This window comes from Taudactylus pleione, unplaced genomic scaffold, assembly GCF_031769625.1.
Source record: "Taudactylus pleione unplaced genomic scaffold, aTauple2 ptg000422l, whole genome shotgun sequence".
In the NCBI taxonomy this organism is placed as follows: Eukaryota; Metazoa; Chordata; class Amphibia; order Anura; family Myobatrachidae; genus Taudactylus; species Taudactylus pleione.
This window is the reverse complement of record NW_028284824.1, coordinates 850,794-873,560: the sequence shown is the minus strand read 5'-3', so window position 1 is coordinate 873,560 and position 22,767 is coordinate 850,794.

The following is a 22,767-nucleotide window of genomic DNA, read 5'->3' as shown; positions in this document are numbered from 1 at the left end:
GTGGCTGAGCAAACGGAGGCGTTCCTGCAGGCTGCTGTTTGTGGGTGGCCCTACTGACATCACTCGTAATGTCAGTAAATGGACTTCCTGCTCTATTAGAGCAGGAAGTCCACTGGGGCTTGTGGCCACGAGACCATACCATAAGGGTCTCGTCGCAAGCCCGATGGTCACCCACTGCTATGCGAATGGCCAGGAGGCTGCAACTTAAAAAACAAGGCCCGCCCTGATTCAGAGCGAGCGCTCGCTTTTTGCGAGCGGCTCTGAATCAGGCCCTCAGTACTCAGACCCGGATTGTGCCATGAACCTAATGCTTCACTTTCTGGAACCACCTGGATAATTGCACAGCCCATAAGGATACTACTAGCTCAAAGTTACTAACAGTACAGATGGTCCACATGTTTTATCACCACTCATTTCACCAGCTCACTACTTTTAAACATACAATATAAATAATTAGACTTATGTATTAATAACATTAATATTACCTGTTGGGCCATAAGCAAATATAGCAGCATTGTACCCGAAATTATATCATCCACTAGGTTCTTCACTGTGGACAGATAAACATGCTCCTGAAATGAGAGATATTTATTGATGCTACATAAGCAATCATGCCCTATACTGAATAAGGAGAAATGACAGCTGTACAAGCATTACTGGCTGATGCTACATTCACATAAGATGATAAATTGTTCTCATGCGCTATTTTACTCCCTAACAAGATGCAACATGAGCAGCGCTGAATGTCCCTGAGTACTGTTATATATACTATTAACTTTTATTATTCATTGTAAATAATTTAGGATTACAACCACCTGGGTAGCTGCTTGCTCAATCACTTCATGAAAGGTGAACGTCCTTTCCCTGGTCCTGCAGCAACGCAGGACGTCATCAGGATCCTCGCCAGGGTCCTGCAGTAGTACTGTCTGTAAGGAAGAGAAGACATGTTCACTATATGTCACCAGGCTCTATAAGCACCTCTGCAGCAGGAGCAGAAGATCTTAAGTCCAGTCTATATTACTGGATAAAAGCAAAGTCACACATGGGAACGTGATCTGGGAGTATAGAGTCATATTTGTCAGCATTTCAGCACAGTTTCCAGGAACATTTCACTGATATCTATATAAACTCTTCTGGTCACTGGTTCTTAGGCCCTTAAGACACAGAATGGTCTAACTCATAAGCTTGGCGGTCCTTCCTACTGTAAGACATATTATAATAATAACTTATTGGATTGTGTCTTAAGTGGTTTGCTACCTATTGTGGAACTACAATTCTCAGCATAACCTCCTTATTGGAGGGAATCGCCATATGTTACTGTCCATAAAATATGTGCATGACATCATTTTTCCCTACTGAACTAGGCCCTGATTCAGAGCTGGACGCTCTGACAACAAATAAATCTAAAAGGAATGTTTTGTTAAGAAAACAATTTTATAATTAATTGTGTTAAACTAATTCAGTTGTTTAAACTTGCATTTTCTTACCTTCTGCCCAAGCTGGTGTACAATGCATCGGGCGCTGCTCTTAGCCTCTGTCCTATTAAATGGACGGATACGCAGAGCGACCTGTGAAATAATGAAACAGACATGAGAACAATGCAGGATTTTTAATGCCAAGGTAATCTCCCTATAGTGGCAAAAAACAAAAAGTGAAATAGATACACTTTCTCTTGAATAACAGCATTTCACAATATTTTTGCTTTTATTTAAAATAATTTGAAATCAGAACCTTAACATAATTATTAGAAAGTCTGGAAAGCTGCTAAGAAAAATAGTTATTAATAGTAAATAGTATAAATACAAAGAAAAAGAGAGTTTTTAAACCTAATGTATCTAACCCTACTCTGAACTTATATGAAATCATATAACAGTGACCAGGGCAGTTTCTAGGGTCTGAGGCTCCCAGTGCGAGCTGTCAAAATGCGCCCCCCCCCCTTGAAGCAGTAATATTGTGGAGTGGGCGTGGCGTCATCGTGAGGGGGTGTGGTATCACAGTAAGGGAGCGTGATCTAGAAAGACCACAGAATGACAGCCACCGTGACTACTGAGTACAAGGGTGTCTAACCTGTCAGAGGCAAAGCGCTGAAAAATATATGTAGCTAAATAAAAGATAGACAGCATGCGCGCGCCTCCGGCGCTCGCTCAAAAAATGGGGTGTGGCCTAGCTGTCACAAGCCCACGCCGCATTTCTGTGTGCATGCCTGTGGTGTGACATTTGCAGAAGTATGACCTTGCATCACACCCGGTTTTAGTCGCGTTGGGAGCGAGCCCAGCCAGATCCACATAAAATACACTGCAACAAACCACTTCCACATAAAATATATTGGAAAAGCCAGAGGCACATAAACTACGTTTTAAAACCACATCCACCTCAAATACATTATTAAATCCAGAACCACATAAAACACATTGAAAAAACATGATTCACATAATACACACTTCATTCCAGCCCCCTCCCTTACCATTCTCTCCCCTCCCTTACCATTCTCTCCCCTCCCTTACCATTCCAGCCCCCTCCCTTACCATTCCAGCCCCCTCCCTTGCCATTCCATCCCGACAGGTCTTAGGCTTCCCCCCCACTGGCTCTCAGGCAAAAGTGCCCATTATGCAGTGCCCCCTGTAGTTGTCCCCATATGCAGTGTCCCCTGTATTTATGCCCCTTATGCAGTGCCCACAGTGGTAGTGTAACTTATGCAGAGCCCCCATTAGTAGTGCCCCCTGTAGTCATGTCCCCTGTAGTCATGCCCCCATCAGTAATGCCCCCAATAGTAATGGTTCCTGTTGTAGTGCCCCAGTAGTAGTGTCCCCAGTTGTATTGCCCCCAATAGTAATGCCCCCTGTAGTAGTGTCCCCTTTATAGATTCCCCAGTATTAATGCCCCTGTATTAGTGCCCCCAATAGTAATGCTCCCTTTGTAGTAGTGCCCCAAGTAGAAAAGCCCCAAGTAGTAGTGCCCCCAGTAGAAGTGCCCCTGGCCCCTGAGTAATGCCTCCTAAGCAATAACCCCAGTAGAAGTGCCCCCCGAGTAATGTCCCTAGTAGTAGTGCCCGGGTGCCCCCAGTAGTGGTGTCTCCCCCAGTAGAAGTGCCCCCAGAGTAATGTCCCTAGTAGCTGTGCCCAGGTGCCCCCAGTAGTGGTGGCTCCCCCAGGAGAAGTGCCCCCAGTAGTAGTGCCTCCCCCCAAGTATTGTCCAGGCTGTCTGCACACACACACACAAAAAAAAAAAAACAGTAACACTTACCTTCAGCCCCGCTCTGGCCCCAGCTCTGGCGTCCGCTCCGCTCGGCTGCTCCTCTCTCTGCACTATGGGAAAGACGTCATGACGTCTTCCCATAGTGCACATTGTGGGAGCCGGAAGCCGGAGCCTCCGTCTCCGTCTCCGGCTGCTCTGCTCTGCCGGGTGCCCGCTGGTAACTGAATCTCAGCGGGCGCCCGGCAGTTAACATGCTGTTTCTACAGCAGGGGTAGGAGGCAGCGCACCCCGTGCGATTGCACGGGTCGCCTGCCCCTAGAAACGGCCCTGTACACACATAAGATAGCACTCCCCCCACACACATATACTTATATCATACACACATAAGATAGCACTCCCCCACACACATATTTACAGTACATACAGTATATAATACACACATAGGCAAGCAATCCCCTTCCTCTCCCCACACACACATATATATATATTTATATATATATATATATATATACATATATCATACACATATGAGCAGACCCCCCCACACACACATATATGCAGTACATACATATACTGTATCATACACACATAAGCAAGCACTCCCCTTTCTCCCCTACACACACACATATACATATATCATACATATGTGAGCAGACCCCCCACACATGCACGCATACATATATATATACATATATATATATATAAATATATATATATATATATATATTTATAGTTTTATACATACATATACTGTATCATACACACATAAAGTGCTCCCCCTCACACCAAGTCACTTACCTGTTATCTGATGCTAATGTAGGCAGGCAGCCATGGCTACAAAGAGGAGTGAATAGGAGGAGACATGGGTACTGGGAGGAGTCCGGAGAGGACCGAGTGGGATAGAGAAGGGAGCAGGAGAGGAGGGGCCACACTGTACAGGAGCTCAGGTCATTGGTGGCTGGTCCCAAGGGAGGGGCCAGCCACTGTAAAGCCCGGACAGAAGCAGAAGCTTTGTACAAGTGTACAATAGATCAGGCAGGGATCTACTGCTTGAGACTAGGACCTAGACAGCTCTGCCCCCAAAATGTTGCATTTCAATGGCCACACACTCGGAGCGGCCAGGAGTGTACTATACATGCCTCCCGGCAGCAGTCTCCGCGAGAGCGCAGCGCTCCTGCGGCACACAGATGGCAGCAACGTACCAGCCTGGGGGGCAGATGGCACCCTGCCCCCCGGTCCAGCCCACCACTACCTGGCAGGGGGATACTGCTATGTATCCATGTTTGCATACCCTCCCGATTCAGCTGGGAGCCTCCCTAAAATCGTCTGTCACTCCCGGCCCACCGGAAAGGCAGGCAAGCCTCCAAGCGACCACTCTGCCCCTCCACGGTTCAATATAAAAGCCGGCAGCAGGGGTGGGGGGGCGGTGATGTGATTAGCTATGAATCACGTCATCATGGCCTTGTCCCCTGCAGGGCCATGACGACGCAATCACGCTGTGATCCCACATGCTCCACCCCAATGATGCATCTTTGCCGCGCCTCCTTTTGCAGCGACATGCCCCCCCTGCCATGCAAGCCCAACAGCTCCCTTCCGGAAGGAGGGAGCTAAAAGTTGGCAAGTATGTATGTATCTCAGGCAGGGCATTGGGGGTTAATAGTAAATACAATGTGATAACTACATGTCAGTAAATCAAAACACATAATTAGAATGAGCAGAAATGTAATCATTATACACAGCAGTGATGTGTAGTATCTGTGTGCTGTGTGTGTCATCAATTCACATTACTTATGCCGGGCATACACTATATAATTATCTGTCAGATATCTGGGCCTGATTCAGTCGATGGCGGCCCAGTGCGCATGACGGAGCCGGCTCCATCATGCGCATGCACGAGACCCGGATAGCGACGGGCAAACCGTCGCTAGGGGTCTCGTACCAAAGGGGGCGTGCTGTCGATGTTTAGTACAGCAAGCCCCCTATGATGGGTGTGCCGGGGACGTGGCTGTCCAGACGGAGGCGTTCCCATGGGAACGCATACCGTCTGGGGCCAGCCCCACTGACATGACATCTTCCTGGCCGCTCGCTATAGCTGTGGGTGGTCACCCACAGCTATACGAGCGGCCAGGAGGCCACTCTGAAAATCAAGAAGGACGACCCTGATTCAGAGCGAGCACTCTGTCAGGGCCTCTGTCCAATCTGGCTGGTTGGAATGAAAACCTGGTAATATATGGGAGCAAATGACAATTTGCTCACAAACACTGGAAAATAGCCAAAAATAGTTTTCCGGCAAATTCAAAAGAAAGGAGAAGGGTGCGCTCTTCCTGTAGTTGTGGGAGTGTGGTTTCTCGTGGGGTTGAGAATGTGCTGAGTGATTGTGGTGGGTGATGTGGGTAAATGAAGAAACAGACAAATTGAAGGGGGCCAATTCTTTTATTGAACCAGTCACAATGCTACTTTGATGTAGATCTTGGGGTTGAGTGGGGTGGGGAAGGAATGGGGTGTGGGTGAGACTGGGTTTGGAAGTCGGTGGACCCTTTCAAGGGACTCCTTGCCATGCAGTTCAGTGACCAGCACATCTCCCCTGCTGGACCTATGGTCGACAGTCTTCAGAGTTGATGGTGGTGTGATTTGGGAATGAAAGTCAGAGGTGGGTACCCAGGCGGCGTCCCGCGCAGTGGTGAATATGTCCCAAAAGTACTTACCTACCGGTAGGATTTGTAAGTTTGTGGGTATACGATGCGGCCGTGTTGCAGAGATGGGTGTTGCACTTGGGATGATGTGATGTGCTTCGCTGGTGTGCAATCAGACCGTGGGAGGCACTGTGTGCACTGTGGGAGGTTGCTGGACTGGTGGTATTCAGCGGGTGTGCAATGCCCGCATCATGTGCTGGGTGCTTTGTCCTCTACGCCTGCTGCTGGCTGCAGTCCAGAGCGCTGGGCCGGCAGTGGGGGATGGGTTCCTTCCTCCGAAGGCACGCTGGTCTGGCGTGTGTAACTTGGCACCTTTGGGGGGAGTACACTGATGTGTCCACTGCTGTTGGTGCCCACATGTGTTGGATGGTCCGGTCCCTTGGGTCGGCCTGTGGGGTTGGTGTGACTGGTGGTTGCGGCTGGTGGTTGCCTCTGGGTACATTGGGAGGTGGGTATGACACTGGACGCCGGTGGCAGGTGGTGCCACGGTGGTGCTGGTCCAGGCTAGGCTTGTGTAGTTGCAGCCGCGGGGGTGTGTGGTGAGGTGGTGGCGTGATCCCGTGGCGCTGGATGGGCGCCCAGGGGCAGGTAAGGAGAGAATGAGAGAGATGGGGTGTCTCCGGGGTGTCAGACAAATTGGTTATATCAAACTAATTTACCCAATTTGAACAATCGTTTTTGTCCCTTTTCCAGTGTTTATGACCATATGGTTGATTGTCATTTAATTCTCTGATAGATATCCACATAGCAATACCACCTCTCGCTAAATTATTTACTGTGATACATTTATGCACTTCATATCTGGTTTTATAATGCAGTTTGGCTGGTGCAGCATGTGGTATAGGGGATTGCAAACCTCAATACTTATGCTGCCCATCCACTAGGCGATTAAACCTAGCGATGGAGCGATAATGATGGTCGTTATCACTCCATCGCTTGGTAATCGCCTGCAAATTGGGCAGCAAAAGGTTAAAAACGACAAGCGATGCACGCGCCCGCTGGTCGTTTTTAACATCAATCATCGCCCGAACATGACGGTCAACCTGACGACCGCCATGTTCGGGGATGAATGATCTGCATACACTGAACGTCTGAACATTCAGTGTATGCAGTTCACCCCGCGGGAGACGAAGGCGTCGTAATCATGCTGTCGTCTCCCGCATCGATGGGCAGCATTAGGATCCTGTTTTAGTTTTCAGCCTGCAGACTGCAGGAGAGTAAATATTGTGGTTTAAAACCTCATCTAATTTATAGTAGTTGTCAAACCACACCATAAACTGCAGCTTAGTAAATTAATCCCTTGGTCTACTAAAATGCCATTTTCAGAGCAGCAAGGAGGAGCCCTCATGTACAGTATGGGTTGAAAGCTGAGATGTCATTACTCTGTGACATCAACATGTGTACAGAGGTGTAGCCAAATCTTTGAGGGCCTCATAGCAACATTTTGAAGGTGCCTTCACCCCAATGCTCCAAGAGAGACACCTCATTCCGTATCAGTTGTTCATTTTATGCCCCACAATAATCAGGCTTGCCTACCCTCCCGATTTGTTCGGGAGCCTCCCGAATATCAGATGCCGCTCCTGACCCCCGGGAAAGGCAGGCAAGCCTCCCGGCTGCCGCCTGACCCCCCGACTACGCGCTAAATTGCATCATCGTGGCTCCGTCCCCTGCTTCACAATGCATTGTGAAGAGGGGGCGTGGCCACGATGACTTGATTGTGCGGAGACGCCCCCTGGTCCCGCCCCCATGAGGAGTCAGCGCCCGGCCACGCCCCCCGCTGTGTGCAGGCATTCAGCTCCCTCCCAGAAGAAGGTAGCTGAATGTTGGCAACTATGATAATAATGCCCAAATTTATTTTATGTCCCATAGTAGTGCCTAGTTAATTTTATACCTCATAGTGCCTTAGATAACTAATTATATTTTATTAAATTGTATATCCCATTCTAGTGCCTAGTAATGTTATTACCAATAGTAGTGCCCTGGCCTATGGGCTACACATCACATAATTAGCCAGGAGAGGGTTCTTCCATATTACACCTACAGTGCCCCCAATCTATATTTTAGGTAATCAGTCCCGATCCTTTTAACTAGTCACTGCTGACTCACTAATCTCGCATGTGTATCAGCCTGGACCTATTCACACATTTTTACTCAGCAGTGGCAAATGCAGGATTTTGAAAGGGGGGTTTCCAAATAAATTGATACAGAACCAATGACAAAAAAGTGTAACCAGAATAAGCCAGCAACATACACTTTATTGTGTACTTCAAGTGTTTTCATATAAATAACAATAAATAATATTGTTAACAATAATATTAATAACAACAAGGCATCTGAGCATAAAACTTGCTTATGCACAATGTGTAACAGTATGTACGAACAAAATGTAAACTACAAGTGCAATTTCAGCATCTGAACTAAACGTAAAGTAATTTAACAGTACTTTAAATGTTAATATGTCCCAGTTCCATTCTATGGTTGTGGAGGCCAATAACTCCCACCATCATCTGCCCTTGTGTCAATCAAGCCTTCTGCCCCGTGTAACTTCCAGCCTCCTGCCAACAGAGGCGTAACTAGGGTATTTATAGCCCAGGGCAAAAGTAAAAATGGAGCGCTACCCCCCCCGCCAAGTGCGCGCGCGTCAAGAAATGGGCATGGTCAAAAGGGCATGGTCATTTAAAAATAGGCGTGTCAACATGACACACCCCTTTCTCATCTATCTGCACCTTAATGCAGTGCCCTTTATACAGTCCCCCCTATGCAGTGCCCCCAGTAGTGCCCCCCCTATGCAGAGCCCTTTATATTGTGCCGCCAGTAGTAGTCCACCCCCTATGCAGTACCCCCAGTAGTGATCCCCCCTAAGCAATGCCCCTTATACAGTGCCCCCTGTAGTGGTCCTCCCTATTTAGTGCCCCCAGTAGTGGTGCCACCAGTGCAGTGGCCCTTGTGCCCCCAGTAGTAAGCCCCTTATATAGTGCCCCCAGTAGTAGTCCCCCCCCATGCAGTACCCCCCCATAGGCAAATGCAGGGGGGGTTTCCATCCACCCCCCAACACCCACCCACCCACTCATCAAACGAAACGCTGCCAGCCCCACAGCAACCAGGGCACGTGCCCCGTCAGCCCTACCCTAGTTACGCCACTGCCTGCCACCTATCTTTCCAGCATTCTGCCGCATGTTTCTCCACTGCCTCCTGCTACGTGTCACTCCAACCTCTGGCTACCTGTCACATGTGTCTGTCCCTACCAACCTCCTGTGTCCCCTCCTGCCTGCTGTGTTCCTTTCAGCCTCTTGTGTCCCCCCCTGACTCCTGTATTCCTTGCAGCCTGTGTCCCTTGCAGGCTCTTGTGTTGCCTCCTGTGTCCCTTGCTACCTGTGTGCCATCCTCCCTATGTCCCTTCTAGCCTTCTGTGTCCCTTGCAGCCTCTTGTGTCCCCTCCTGCCCTCTGTGGCTCTTGCAGCCTCTTGTGTCCCCTCCTGCCCCCTGTATTCATTGTGTGATACCCCAAAGTAGCATCTATTGATGAGTAATTTCTCACCGTTCTAGTTGTACCTGTTTCTTCTAGGTTTCCACGCCACAGCAGAGAGGCAGGTGGTTCCCAAACAACAACACAATAAATGACATGATAAATAAAATAGTGTTCACATTACTAAGTTGGAACTCTTCAACAACTCTTGGTCTCCTTAAGCACACAGTTAGCAACAACACTTAAATATATATCACAATATATAGCACAATATAATATATTTATGCAATACTTTACATTTATATCACATCACCAATTCTCAGGAATTACTACTTCCAGTTACTAAGTTGACAACCATACTGTACATTATCTTGCTGTACTAATAGTTAACATATAAGATATAGGCAATGTACCCACACAAAATATTTATAACTCTCTAAGAATGTCCCCTGACCAGTTTTAAACGTTGGTGCACATACTGTATATGGGAAATCTACTACCCGGGTTATGTGAACTCCTTTGTAATTATGTTCTGGTGAGTATGGGTGACTTTAGGGATTGTCCTCCTGTGATAGTCTGGTAATGCAGATTTCATTGTACACAGAAAGTGAGGGCTGCCACTGTCTGTGCTGCTCTGTATAGGTATAACCCACTCCTGAGGTACAGCTGGAGCTCAGCACTATCTATCTCAGCAGTACTCACTACTCATCCCTAATTGAGGCCAATGTGTTTTTTGTTTTTTTAGTGGGTATAATGTAATTTATTGTTTTCTGTTGGGGCCAATGTGTGTGTTTTCTCCTGCGGGGGCCGATGTGTTTATTTTATTCTTGTAGTGGTCAGTGTATATTTTTTTCCTATTGAGGACAATGTGTTTCTTTTCTTGTGGGGGTTAGTGTGTATTTTTTTCCTATTGAGGCCAATGTGTTGTTGGAGTGACATGGTCGTGTTGCTAAAAGTGGTTGCATATAGAGACGCTGAATTGCTGACATTAGAGGCCATACTGTACGATCTACACTTAGCATAGGACTGGTGAAAGTTACAATGGTGCTACCTCTGGTGGTATCTAAAGATGCACAAAGCATGATGGGTAGCATCTGTAGACACTGAAGTGACTGTCTCAGTCCTTGCATATTTGGCTATACACCATGGAAGGGCATTGTAGCTGCATTAGCATAGAGTTACAGATGCAATTGCAGTAAAAGACGCAAGAAAGGCCACAACTGCATCCAACTCAGAATCAGGCCCTATGAAGAGGGATCCTGCCCCCTCCACAGACCCCCACCCCCTCCACAGACCCCGTCCCTATTAGGGCCGCTTCCATAAATTTCCTGGGCAAGTTTTTCATCCCAATCCGCCACTGCCCACAGGTGTTGGTGCCCCAGGCAGCTGCCTAAAACTGCTTAATGGTAGTGTCAGCCCTGTACATATTAATTCTAATTCAGTCTGTGTAGTCACCAGGAGCCAGAGCCTTATGCCTCTGTGATACTTGTTACTGGTAAATTAGCGACTACCTTCTCATGAATATACAGTGGTTATCACTACTGCCTCACAGTACTGGGGTCATGGGTTATATTTTGACATGAGCTCTATATGTATGTGTGTGGTTTTTATGTTCTCCCCATGTTTATGTGGTTTGCTCCAGGTGCCTCATCTTCCTCCCACAGTCCAGAAACCTACTATGTATTAGTGTGTTTGTAGGATGGGAAATGTAGACCGTATAATCCCCAGGGGTTAGGCATGTCTTGCTGTAAGGGAAGGGCAGCTGAAGACCTATGGTTCTAATGGTCTTATCATCTCTCTGCTGGTATTGCCCTAACATAAACATTATGAGATCTAAGAATAATGTTATGTCACAACAATACAATAAAGTAAATACAGTAAATAAGGATACAATAAAATTCAATTGTGAAATACAATGAATTGAAACCACTAAAATCACCAATGATGTTTATTTAATGGGTAAGATGTTATTTTGATAAGTGGCCGATGGTGTTAGTTGACAATGCAGCAAGGTGACGGCCTCGGCCCAAGCGGATTTTTTCATCACCTTCTCTGGGCACATTCCAGATGGAGAACGTGCGCTACAACGAGCTGTAGTCTTGATCTAAAGGGAATTAAATTTAAGTTTCAGATCATCATTTCATAGAAAGAATTAAATGTTTATGTTTTAACATAATAGTGAAAATACTCTAAAAATAACAGTAATGAAAGGGAAAATGTAACCAGAATACAATTCCCCAAAGGATACTAACGGAAGTATGTAATGACAAAGTGTAAGCAATCATAGTTTCAGTCATGTAAAAAACAGTAATTTTTTATCCCAGCTTTTCATTTGTAATCCAATGGGCTTGTGTTATACAGTACATGGAATCCACAAGAAAATATTTGTAATTTGTCATTTAATTGGATCTTCTTAATTTTGAAGGCAAATACATTTAAAATCTTTATCTACAGGAAAATCTTTTAATTGGTAGTCACATGGATTTTTCTTCTTGTATTTATTGGTACTGGCATCTCGACAGTAAGTAGTGGGGTAGGGAGTGGGTTAGGAGTTAGGCACTAGGGGAGAGGGTCAGGAGTTAGGCACTAGGGGGGAGGGTTAGACACTAGAGGATAGGGTTAGGAGTTAGGCACTAGGGGGGAGGGTTAGGCACTAGTGGGGAGGGTTAGGCACTAGGGGAGAGAGTTAGGCACTAGGGGGAGGGTTAGGCACTAAGGGGGAGGTTAGGGTTAGGCACTAGTGGGGTGGGTCAGGCACTAGGGGAGAGGGTTAGGAGTTACGCATTAGAGGGGAGGGTTAGGCACTAAGGGGGAGGGTTAGGCACTAGGTGGAGGGTTAGACACTAGGGGAGAGGGTTAGGAGTTAGGCACTAAGGGGAGGGTTAGCCACTAGGGGAGAGGGTTAGGAGTTAGGCACTAGGGTGAGAGTTAGACACTAGGGGAGAGGGTTAGGAGTTAGGCACTAGTGGGGAGAGTTAGGCACTAGGGGAGAGGGTTAGGAGTTAGGCACTAGGGGGGAGGGTTAGGCACTAGGGGGGAGGTTATGGTTAGGCACTAGTGGGGAGGGTTAGGCACTAGGGGAGAGGGTTAGGAGTTAGGCACTAGGGGGAGGGTTAGACACTAAGGGGGAGGGTTAGGGTTAGGCACTAGTGTGGAGGGTTAGGCACTAGGGGAGAGGGTTAGGAGTTAGGCACTAGTAGGGAGGGATAGGAATATGGGGAGAGGGTTAGGAGTTAGGCACTAAGAGGGAGGTTTAGACACTAGGGGAGAGGGTTAGGAGTTAGGCACTAAGGGGAGGGTTAGGCACTAGGGGGGAGGGTTAGGGTTAGGCACTAGGGGGAGGTTAGGTTTTAGGTGCAAGGAGAGAGGGTTAGGGGTAGGATACTTGCTGCCAGGTGTCAGTATCCTAACCCTGTCCGGATGCCAGTGTCGGGAATCTGACCGCCTGTGTCCCGAGTGCCGGCATACCATACCCAACCCGTATAAATGCTAGCTCATAAGGAAAGTGAAAGTAGACACAATAACACTGAGAGCACTTACGGTATTGCCAGATGTTTCCTTGGCATAGAGATCACGGGGGGCAATTTATGCCTCAAACCCCTAAAAAGAGAAAACAGACATCATTGTACCTAATTGACTCTATGAGAACATTATACAACTTAATGAGGCTGATTCACTTCATTGGAACATTGTCCTCCTCATTTTATACTCATCAGTTATTGTACATTATTATACAGAAAGATAAATACATTATAGTGACACTTTCAGTAAAATGTAATATGCTCTATGATAGTTACTGAGATGCAAAGATTAGTATATGAATGGAATCCATAACTACAGTAGATATTATGACAGAGCTGTAACTAGACATTGTGGTGCCCCCCCCACCCCACCCCATATTTGATATTACTGTTAGTGCAACACTGGAGAGGCCATGGCAAATGATACCGTGGCAGTCTGGTCCTGGGGCTCTTGGCTGTTAATATTGTTTGTCCCCATTTTGTGTGTTTAAATGCTGGACAGTATGTACACAGATTGAAGAACACAATTGAACATAATATACTATTCTCTATAGGACACCATTTCCTAATAGTAGAGACTGGCAGTAGTGTCCTTACATTAGATTACTGACATGAAATCTGCTGTGTAGATGAGAAAAATCCCCATAGTATAAAGTAATATAGTAAAATATATTTGGTACCAGTGAGTCCCTGAAACTGCTGCAGAGTGGACATACTTTACATTTTTTATATTAGCTTTACTATAGATAAAATGGTGTAACTGTCAGTATGAGGGTACTTTGATATGTGTAACCTATTTACCTGCTATGGCTGTGCACTGGAGTCCAGTGTGTCAAAGTGACACTCACACTGGTCCCTTCTATGTAGGATACTGGTGCCGGACCTATCATGCTGCCTGCCGCTGCCACCATGTCCTGCACGCCCATGTGCCAGCTTCCAACAAACAGCTTCTCTTGGAACTGTGGGAGCTGAGGAGAGACGTCATGACATCTCTCCCGTCCCTGCAGATGGGTCATGAGACGGAGCAACCAGAGAGTGACAGGCAGGGCTGCAGCTGCAGTAAGGTAGCCGGGTGCACCGCTACTAATACATAGCAATGGGCACCCAGTGGCATATAGATATTGTGTCAAGCAGCCGGTTCTGCCCTCAGGGCATGTTGCACTCTGTGCAGAGGCAGCGGCCGCCCCACCCTAATTACAGCCCTGTTATGATATATAATTAATATTCAAATAGAACTCGCTAATTTTTATCCATAATTCAGATTGTAACATATTGTTCATGCAATATCAGCACAAAATACGTACGAGCATCTCATAAGAACAATGTCCCTGGAACTGAGCCTGTTGTCCTTCCAGTCCGGTCCTATGGAAAAGAATACAGAAATAATACAGTTACTATTGTGTCTGGTATATGATTTGCATCAGTTATTCAATTGCAAGTACAAACCACTATTTGTTCCTATTGTTCCCAGGTCAGTCACTTTCTTTGCCTAATCTGCATTCCAGTCCTATGCGGTATACACCCTTCCAATATAGCATACCACAAGGCAGCCTTTTTTCTTAAATATTGCAGAACTGTAAAGACCAACATATGTACACACGTCCCAACTGTCCCAGCATGGTAACTTGTGGGGTAACTACAATTTGTATTGCTGCGATAAGCTGTGGTGCAGATTGTTAGTCCACAACTATGATAAACAGACCCCTTAAACTTTTAATTACATAGTACAAGACTACCTGGAGGATGAGTCTCAGCTGAACATTGGTGGCTCTGACGCCTTCAGGGATCTTGTGGGCCAGACTCAGATGGTGCGCCTTCACCTGCAGGAGGATGGGTGGGCAGCAGTGAGTTAGTTACATGGCACTGGCACACTCAGAGTACACAGGGAGACAGAAGATTATGGATGGGTAACCTACGTGTCCTCACACAGACATTAATACCACAGGTGTAGCTTTTATGACTGATTGAGCCTGTAGAAGATATTTCTAACATATTTTAATTGGCAGCTGAAGTTCTAATAGAATTTCAGTATTTAATTCTATAATACTACAATGGATGACTAGATATATTATATATAATTGGAATAAATTTGTTTTAGTAGTTTTATCTGGAGGTTTTTCATGCCTTTGTTCACATGTCTATATTTAAATCACAGTATTGGCCGCAATTCAATTCAGCGCGTTGTTAAGTTGGAGAATGGCGGTTCTCGTGACTTAACATGGGTTTTTAGTCGTGAGAACCGACATTCCAGCTAAACAGCCGGCTGTTAGAGCACTTTTGCCGGATTTCTCCTCGCAATCCAAGGAAGGTGCAAGAAGATACCCTTTAGTTGGGCCAAACGTCAGGCTGAATTGAATAGATCTGGGAGCTCTCTCCTGGGGATTATCATCATCGCTTTGAATTGAATTGCGGCCATGGACTTTTACAATTATAATGGACTATGGGCCTGATTCAGACCCACTCGCGAGCGGCTGTCCGCTCGCAAGTGGGTCGATGGTCTGCACTGAGCATGCGCACGACGGAGGGAGCTCCGTCGTGCGCATGCGCCAGACACGACGAGCGAAGGACTTTTCTTCGCTCGTTGTGTCCGATCAAAGGGGGCGTGCTGTCAATGTTGATTGACAGCACGCCCCCTTTGGTGGGCGTGCCGGGGGCGTGCCTCCCTGACGGGGGCATTCCCACGGGAACGCCTCCCGTCAGAAGCCGGCCCACTGACATCACTAGTGATGTCAGTGGGAGTGATTTTGGCTCTGATAGAGCCAAAATCACTCCGGAGCTTGCGGTTGAAAACCTCAACCGCAGGCCCTGGCTCACAATTTCGATGGTCGCGATGGTCACGACCATCGCGGCCATCAAAATGCACGCTCGTATAGCCTGTGGGTGGTGACCCACAGCTATACGAGCGTCCAGGAAGACGCTCCATGAAAATGGAGCCCAGCCCTCATTCAGAGCGTGCGCTCTGCTCAGAGCGTACGGCTCTGAATGAGGGCCTATGAGTCGTACGCTCTGAGCAGAGCGCACGCTCTGAATGAGGGCCGGGCTCCATTTTCATGGAGCGTCCTCCTGGACGCTCGTATAGCTATGGGTCACCACCCACAGGCTATACGAGCGTGCATTTTGATGGCCGCGATGGTCGTGACCATCGCAACCATCGAAATTGCAAGCCGGAGCCTGCGGTTGAGGTTTTCAACCGCAAGCTCCGGAGTGATTTTGGCTCTATCAGAGCCAAAATCACTCCCACTGACATCACTAGTGATGTCAGTGGGCCGGCTTCTGACGGGAGGCGTTCCGGTGGGAACGCCCCCGTCAGGGAGGCACGCCCCCGGCACGCCCACCAAAGGGGGCGTGCTGTCAATCAACATTGACAGCACGCCCCCTTTGATTGGACACAACGAGCGAAGGAAAGTCCTTCGCTCGTCGTGTCTGGCGCATGCGCACGACGGAGCTCCCTCCGTCGTGCGCATGCTCAGTGCAGACCATCGACCCACTTGCGAGCGGACAGCCGCTCGCGAGTGGGTCTGAATCAGGCCCTATGTTTTTGCAAGATCATTTGTATTACAAGAAACCTATTTTTCTCATATTGTGTATAAATTGTGACACTTGTGGAGAAATATAAGATGTAAATGTCAGAGTAATAGGCATTACATTGTATGACAAAGAGATATATAAATATTAGGACATAAGGAAAAAGGTAAGTAACCACAATGACACTGAAAGCACTTACCACAGGTATTGCCAGGTGTTTTCTTGGCATAGGGACCACAGCGTCAGGTTCTGCCAGGTGTTTTCTTGGCATAGAGACCATGGCCTCAGGTATTGCCAGGTGTTTTCTTGGCATAGAGACCCTGGCCTCAGGTACTGCCAGGTGTTTTCTTGGCATGGGGACCATGGCCTCAGGTATTGCCAGGTGTTTTCTTGGCATAGAGACCACGGCCTCAGGTACTGCCAGGTGTTTTCTTGGCATGGGGACCACGGCCTCAGATGCTGCCAGGTGTTTTCTTGATATAGAGACCACGGCCTCAGGTATTGCCAGGTGTTTTCTTGGCATAGAGACCCTGGCCTCAGGTACTGCCAGGTGCTTTCTTGGCATGGGGACCATGGCCTCAGGTATTGCCAGGTGTTTTCTTGGCATAGAGACCACGGCCTCAGGTGTTGCCGGGTGTTTTCTTGGCAAAGGGACCACAGGGGGCAGTTTATGCAGAAAAGCCCTAAAAAAAGAAAACAGACACATTTGCACATAAAGGACTCCAAGAGAATGTAACTATAGCTGATGTTAGTACAATATAATACCCATAGCTAGATATTATGGTGTATTATGATTAACATTTATATAGTAATAGCTAAAAAAATACTTCATCACAATCTGTTCATATCTATAAATGACACTAATTTTTATCATTTTACATTTTTATCCATAAATCACATTGTTACTTATTGTTCATGTGATATCTGCACAAATTACTTACACAGAGCGTCTCATAGGACCAGTGATACTGGAACTGGGCGCTTTGTCCTTATGGGCTGGCTCTATGAAAAATAATATAGAAATAGTACAGTTACTACTATGTCTGGTATATGTTTTGCTTCAGTTAGTCAATGGAATCTAGTTTAGAAGTATAAACCCCTATTTGTTCCTATTGTTCCTGGATTAGTTGCTTCCTTTGTCTAATCTGTAACTGTAAAGACTAGCATACTGAATGTACACACCTCCCAACCACCCAGCATGGTAACTTGTGGTGTAACTACAATATGTATTGCTGTGATAAGTGGTGATGCAGATCGTTAGTGCACAACTATGATAAACAGACCCCTCAATCTATTCATTATAAGATACATGAATACCTGGAGGATGAGGGTCTTTCAGCTGCACTTTGCTTTCTCTTGTAGCCTCAGGGATTTTGTGGGGGGCACAAACATGGTTCCTATCCACCTGCAGGAGGAAGGGTAAACAGCAGTGTTAGTTACTGGGCACCAACACACTCAGAGAAAACAGGGAGACAGGAGATTATGGATGGGTAACCTATGTGTCCCCACACAGACATGTAATACCACAGGTGTAGCTTTTATGACTGTTTGAGCCTGTAGTATATATTTTTAACTTATTTTAATTGGCAGCTGAAGTTCTAATAGAAAGTAAAAGATCACATTCCAACCAATCTTCTAATAAAACTGATTTTGAATGTTTAGAATGTTTGTTTTATTTAATAATAAGGGGGAAATTTAATTAACATAATTATCTCATTTACATAATTATCTTATTTTTCCAGCATAAAAGCTGGAAATTTTGATATTTATGTTTTCTCCATATTTAAATGCACTGAAAAGTATGGAAAAATCCTGATGTCACAGACTTTTCATTGTTTCCTAAACACACTCTCTCCCCTATAGAATCTAATGGGGGTTTTCTCATGGAGATATTTATACAAACTAGAGATATTTATCTCTTTTTTTTTAAATCAAACTTATCTCCATCTTCAGATGGTGATAACTAACCTTTCCCCTTAGTACCTGAGCTATCAGCACTACATTCCCAAGCACACATAATGGGCCTCTGTACCAGATGGTGATAAGCAGCCTTTCCCCTCAGTACCTGAGCTATCAGCACTACATTCCCATACACATATAATGGGTCTCTGTACCAGATGGTGATAAGTAGCCATTCCCCTCAGTGCCTAAGCTGTTAGCACTACATTCCCATACACATACTGTATAATGGGCCTCTGTACCTGATGGTAATAAGTAGCCTTTCCCCTCAGAACCTGAGCTGTTAGCACTACTTTCCCATACACATACTGTATAATGGGCCTCTGTACCAGATGGTGATAAGTAACCTTTCCCCTCAGTACCTGAGCTGTCAGCGCTACATTCCCATACACATATAATGGGCCTCTGTACCAGATGGTGATAAGTAGTCTTTCCCCTCAGTACCTGAGCTGTCAGCACTACATTCCCAAGCACATATAATGGGCCTCTGTACCAGATGGTGATAAGCAGCCTTTCCCCTCAGTACCTGAGCTATCAGCACTACATTACCATAAACATACTGTATAATGGGCCTCTGTACCAGATGGTGATAAGTAGCCTTTCCCCTCAGTACCTGAGCTATCAGCACTACATTCCCATACTCATATAATGGGCCTCTGTATCAGATGGTGATAAGTAGCCATTCTCCTCAGTACCTGAACTATCAGCACTACATTCCCATACACATATAATGGGCCTCTGTACCAGATGGTGATAAGTAGCCTTTCCCCTCAGTACCTGAGCTGTCAGCACTACATTCCCATACACATATAATGGGCCTCTGTACCAGATGGTGATAAGTAGCCTTTTTCCTCAGTACCTGAGCTGTCAAGCACTACATTCCCATACACATATAATGGGACTCGTTCAGAGGTGGATGTAGCATCGATGTCAGATGCAAACGGCCGATGTTTTACAGCTGCACGTGTGTCTGAGTCGCACTGCACATACATCCCGATTGTTAACGCCGGTGGTTGCAGAATGAATTTGGACACAAAGAGAGGCGGTTTTGGGGGCATTTTTGGGATGTCTCGTGGGGGTGGGGCTAGTCAGATGCAGGCCAAAGACACAGTTGCACTGGTATCAGTGTATTGTTCCGACAGACATTCTGTGCCTACATAAGGCTGCACTTGTGTTGATATTGCGACCGATGGTACGTCGGTGACGGAATTTGTAATGCATTAGGTGGGTGTATCAGTAGGAAGCCCATCGGTCATGCCATTAACATAAAGTCACAGTTGTGACTGTAACTACGTCCACCTTTGAATCAAGTCCAATATATCTAAATCGATATAGATAAATGGATAGATAGATGGAAGGATGGATGGATGGATGGATATGTGTTCCCACAAATTAGGAGCATAGATACCCCATTAATGTAAGGAACAGGAGGCATTCCACAGATTTAGAAAATGAATAATTATTTTGTGCACACAAATTACAGGCACACAGTTGGTTATCCATACATTAATAAATATTCATGTGCTATATATATATATATATATATATATATATATATATATATATATATACGAAAAAAGGTGGCACTCAGAGACTTCAGTAAGGAGTGTAGCAAGTACCCACTGCCGGGTAACTTTTAATGTGACAACTTCACAGCATCGATGTTTCGGGGATCGTATCCCCTTTCTCAAGACACGATATGATCCCCGAAACGTCGATGCTGTGAAGTTGTCACATTAAAAGTTACCCCACATTGGGTACTTGCTACACTTCTTACTGAAGTCTCTGAGTGCCACCTTTTTTCGTATATGCATTCGGGGAACCTTTCCCCTTTGGAAGGCACCGGAGCGATGTACAACGGAGAGGACTGGTGAGTGCCTGGTCACAATTGGATATATATATATGTAGCAGGAGGGCACAGTACATATATAATATATAGGAGGGCACAGTATATATATATACATACATATAGATGCACACATATATACATATACACACACACATATATATGTATAAATATATAAATATATACACACATATACATATATATATATATATATATACTGTATATACACACATATACATATATATATATATATCCAATACACAGCAACTGCAGAGGCCGGCAACCCCTTCTTACCCCAGTACACAGCAGTTGTCTGACCCCCTACCCACCCCCACCGCACAAACATAGCAGCCGTCGGATCCCCCCGCAGTACAGACATAGCAGCCGTCAAACTATCCCCGCAGCACACATATAGCGGCCGTCAGATCCTCTTCCTCCCCCGTCGCACTAGGCATAGGCAGCGGCATCTCCTCTTCTCCAGAATCACAGCCGCGGCTCCCCCTACCAACAACACATGACACACCTCGCCCAGCCCTTATGCAGCTGCCGCAACTACTGCCAGGCATACAGCCAGTTCTGGGATCCCTGTCTGACAGCAGCCTCCCTACCGCTACTGTAGTGAGTAACAATTCGCTGGGACAGCCCGTTATCGTTTCGGCTGTCCCGGCAACAAACTTTTATAAATTGATACGTAAAGAAAATGCTATAGAAAGTGAAAAATATGGAGAGAGAAAATTAAGTTTATTAAATATCCCCCTAAATCCCTTGTTCCACCACTGTTATACCCAGTAAAATAGATAAATATGTACAACTGTAAAGACCAGCATATGTACACACGTCCCAACTGTCCGAGCATGGTAACTTGCGGGGTAACTACAATTTGTATTGCTGTGATAAGCTGTGATGCAGATTGTTAGTCCACAACTATGATAAACAGACCCCTTAAACTTTTAATTACATGGTACAAGAATACCTGGCGGACGAGTCTCAGCTGAACATTGGTGGCTCTGGCGCCTTCAGGGATCTTGTAGGCCAGACTCAGATGGTGCGCCTTCACCTGCAGGAGGGAGGGTAGACAGCAGAGAGTTAGTTACTGGGCCCTGGCACACTCAGAGTACACAGGGAGACAGGAGATTATGGATGGGTAACCTACGTGTCCTCACACAGACATGTAATACCACAGGTGTAGCTTCTATGACTGATTGAGCCTGTAGTAGATATTACTAACATATTTTAATTGGCAACTGAATTTCCAATAAAATTTCAGTATTTAATTCTATAATACTACAATGGATGACTAGATATATTATATATAATTGGAATAAATTTGCTGTACTAGTTTTTATCTGGAGGTTTTTCATGCCTTTGTTCACATTTCTTAGTTTTGGATATTTAGCTTATCTCATTGGCTGTGATTCAATTCAGAGCACTGTTAAGTCGAAGAATGGCGGTTCTTGTGACTTAACATGAGTGTTTAATCGTGAGAACGGGACTCTCCGACTAAAGTGCTGGCCGCAAGGCTGTTAGCGCACTTTTGTCGGGTTTCTCCTTGCACCCCCAAGAGGGTGCGAGAACAAATCCTTTAGTCGGGTCTAAACATCAGGCTGAATTGAAAAGCTCTGGGAGCTTCCCCCCCGGGGATATTCATCATCGCTTTGAATTGAATCGGCCATGGACTTGTCCACTACCAATTATTTTTATTTAATTTACAATTATAATGGACTATGATCATGCAAGATCATTTGTATTACAAGAAACCTATTTTTCTTTACTCATATTGTGTATAAATTGTGACAATTGTGGAGTAATATAAGATGTAAATGTGAGTGTGATAGGCATTACATTGTATGACAAAGAGATATATAAATACTAGGACATAGGGAAAAGGTAAGTAACCACAATAATACTGAAAGCACTTACCTCAGGTGCTGCCAGGTGTTTTCTTGGCATAGGGACCACGGCCTCAGGTACTGCCAGGTGTTTTCTTGGCATAGGGACCACGGCCTTAGGTACTGCCAGGTGTTTTCTTGGCATGGGGTCCTCGGACTCAGGTACTGCCAGGTATTTTCTTGGCATAGAGACCACAGCCTCAGATACTGCCAGGTATTTTCTTGGCATGCGGTCCACAGCCTCAGGTACTGCCAGCTGTATTTTTGGCATAGGGACCTTGGCCTCAGGTACTGCCAAGTGTTTTCTTGGCATAGGGATCACGGCCTCAGGTACTGTCAGGTGTTTTCTTGGCATAGAAACCACAGCCTCAGGTACTGCCAGGTATTTACTTTGCATAGGGACCTCGACCTCAGGTACTGCAAGGTATTTTCTTGGCCTGGGGTCCACAGCCTCAGGTACTGCCAGGTATTTTCTTGACATAGGGACCTCGGCCTCAGGTACTGCCAGCTGTATTCTTGGCATGGGGTCCACGGCCTCAGGTACTGCCAGGTGTTTTCTTGACATAGGTACCTCGGCCTCAGGTACTGCCATGTGTTTTCTTAGCATGGGGTCCATGGGCTCAGGTATTGCTAGGTGTTTTCTTGGAATGGGGTCCACAGCCTCAGGTACTGC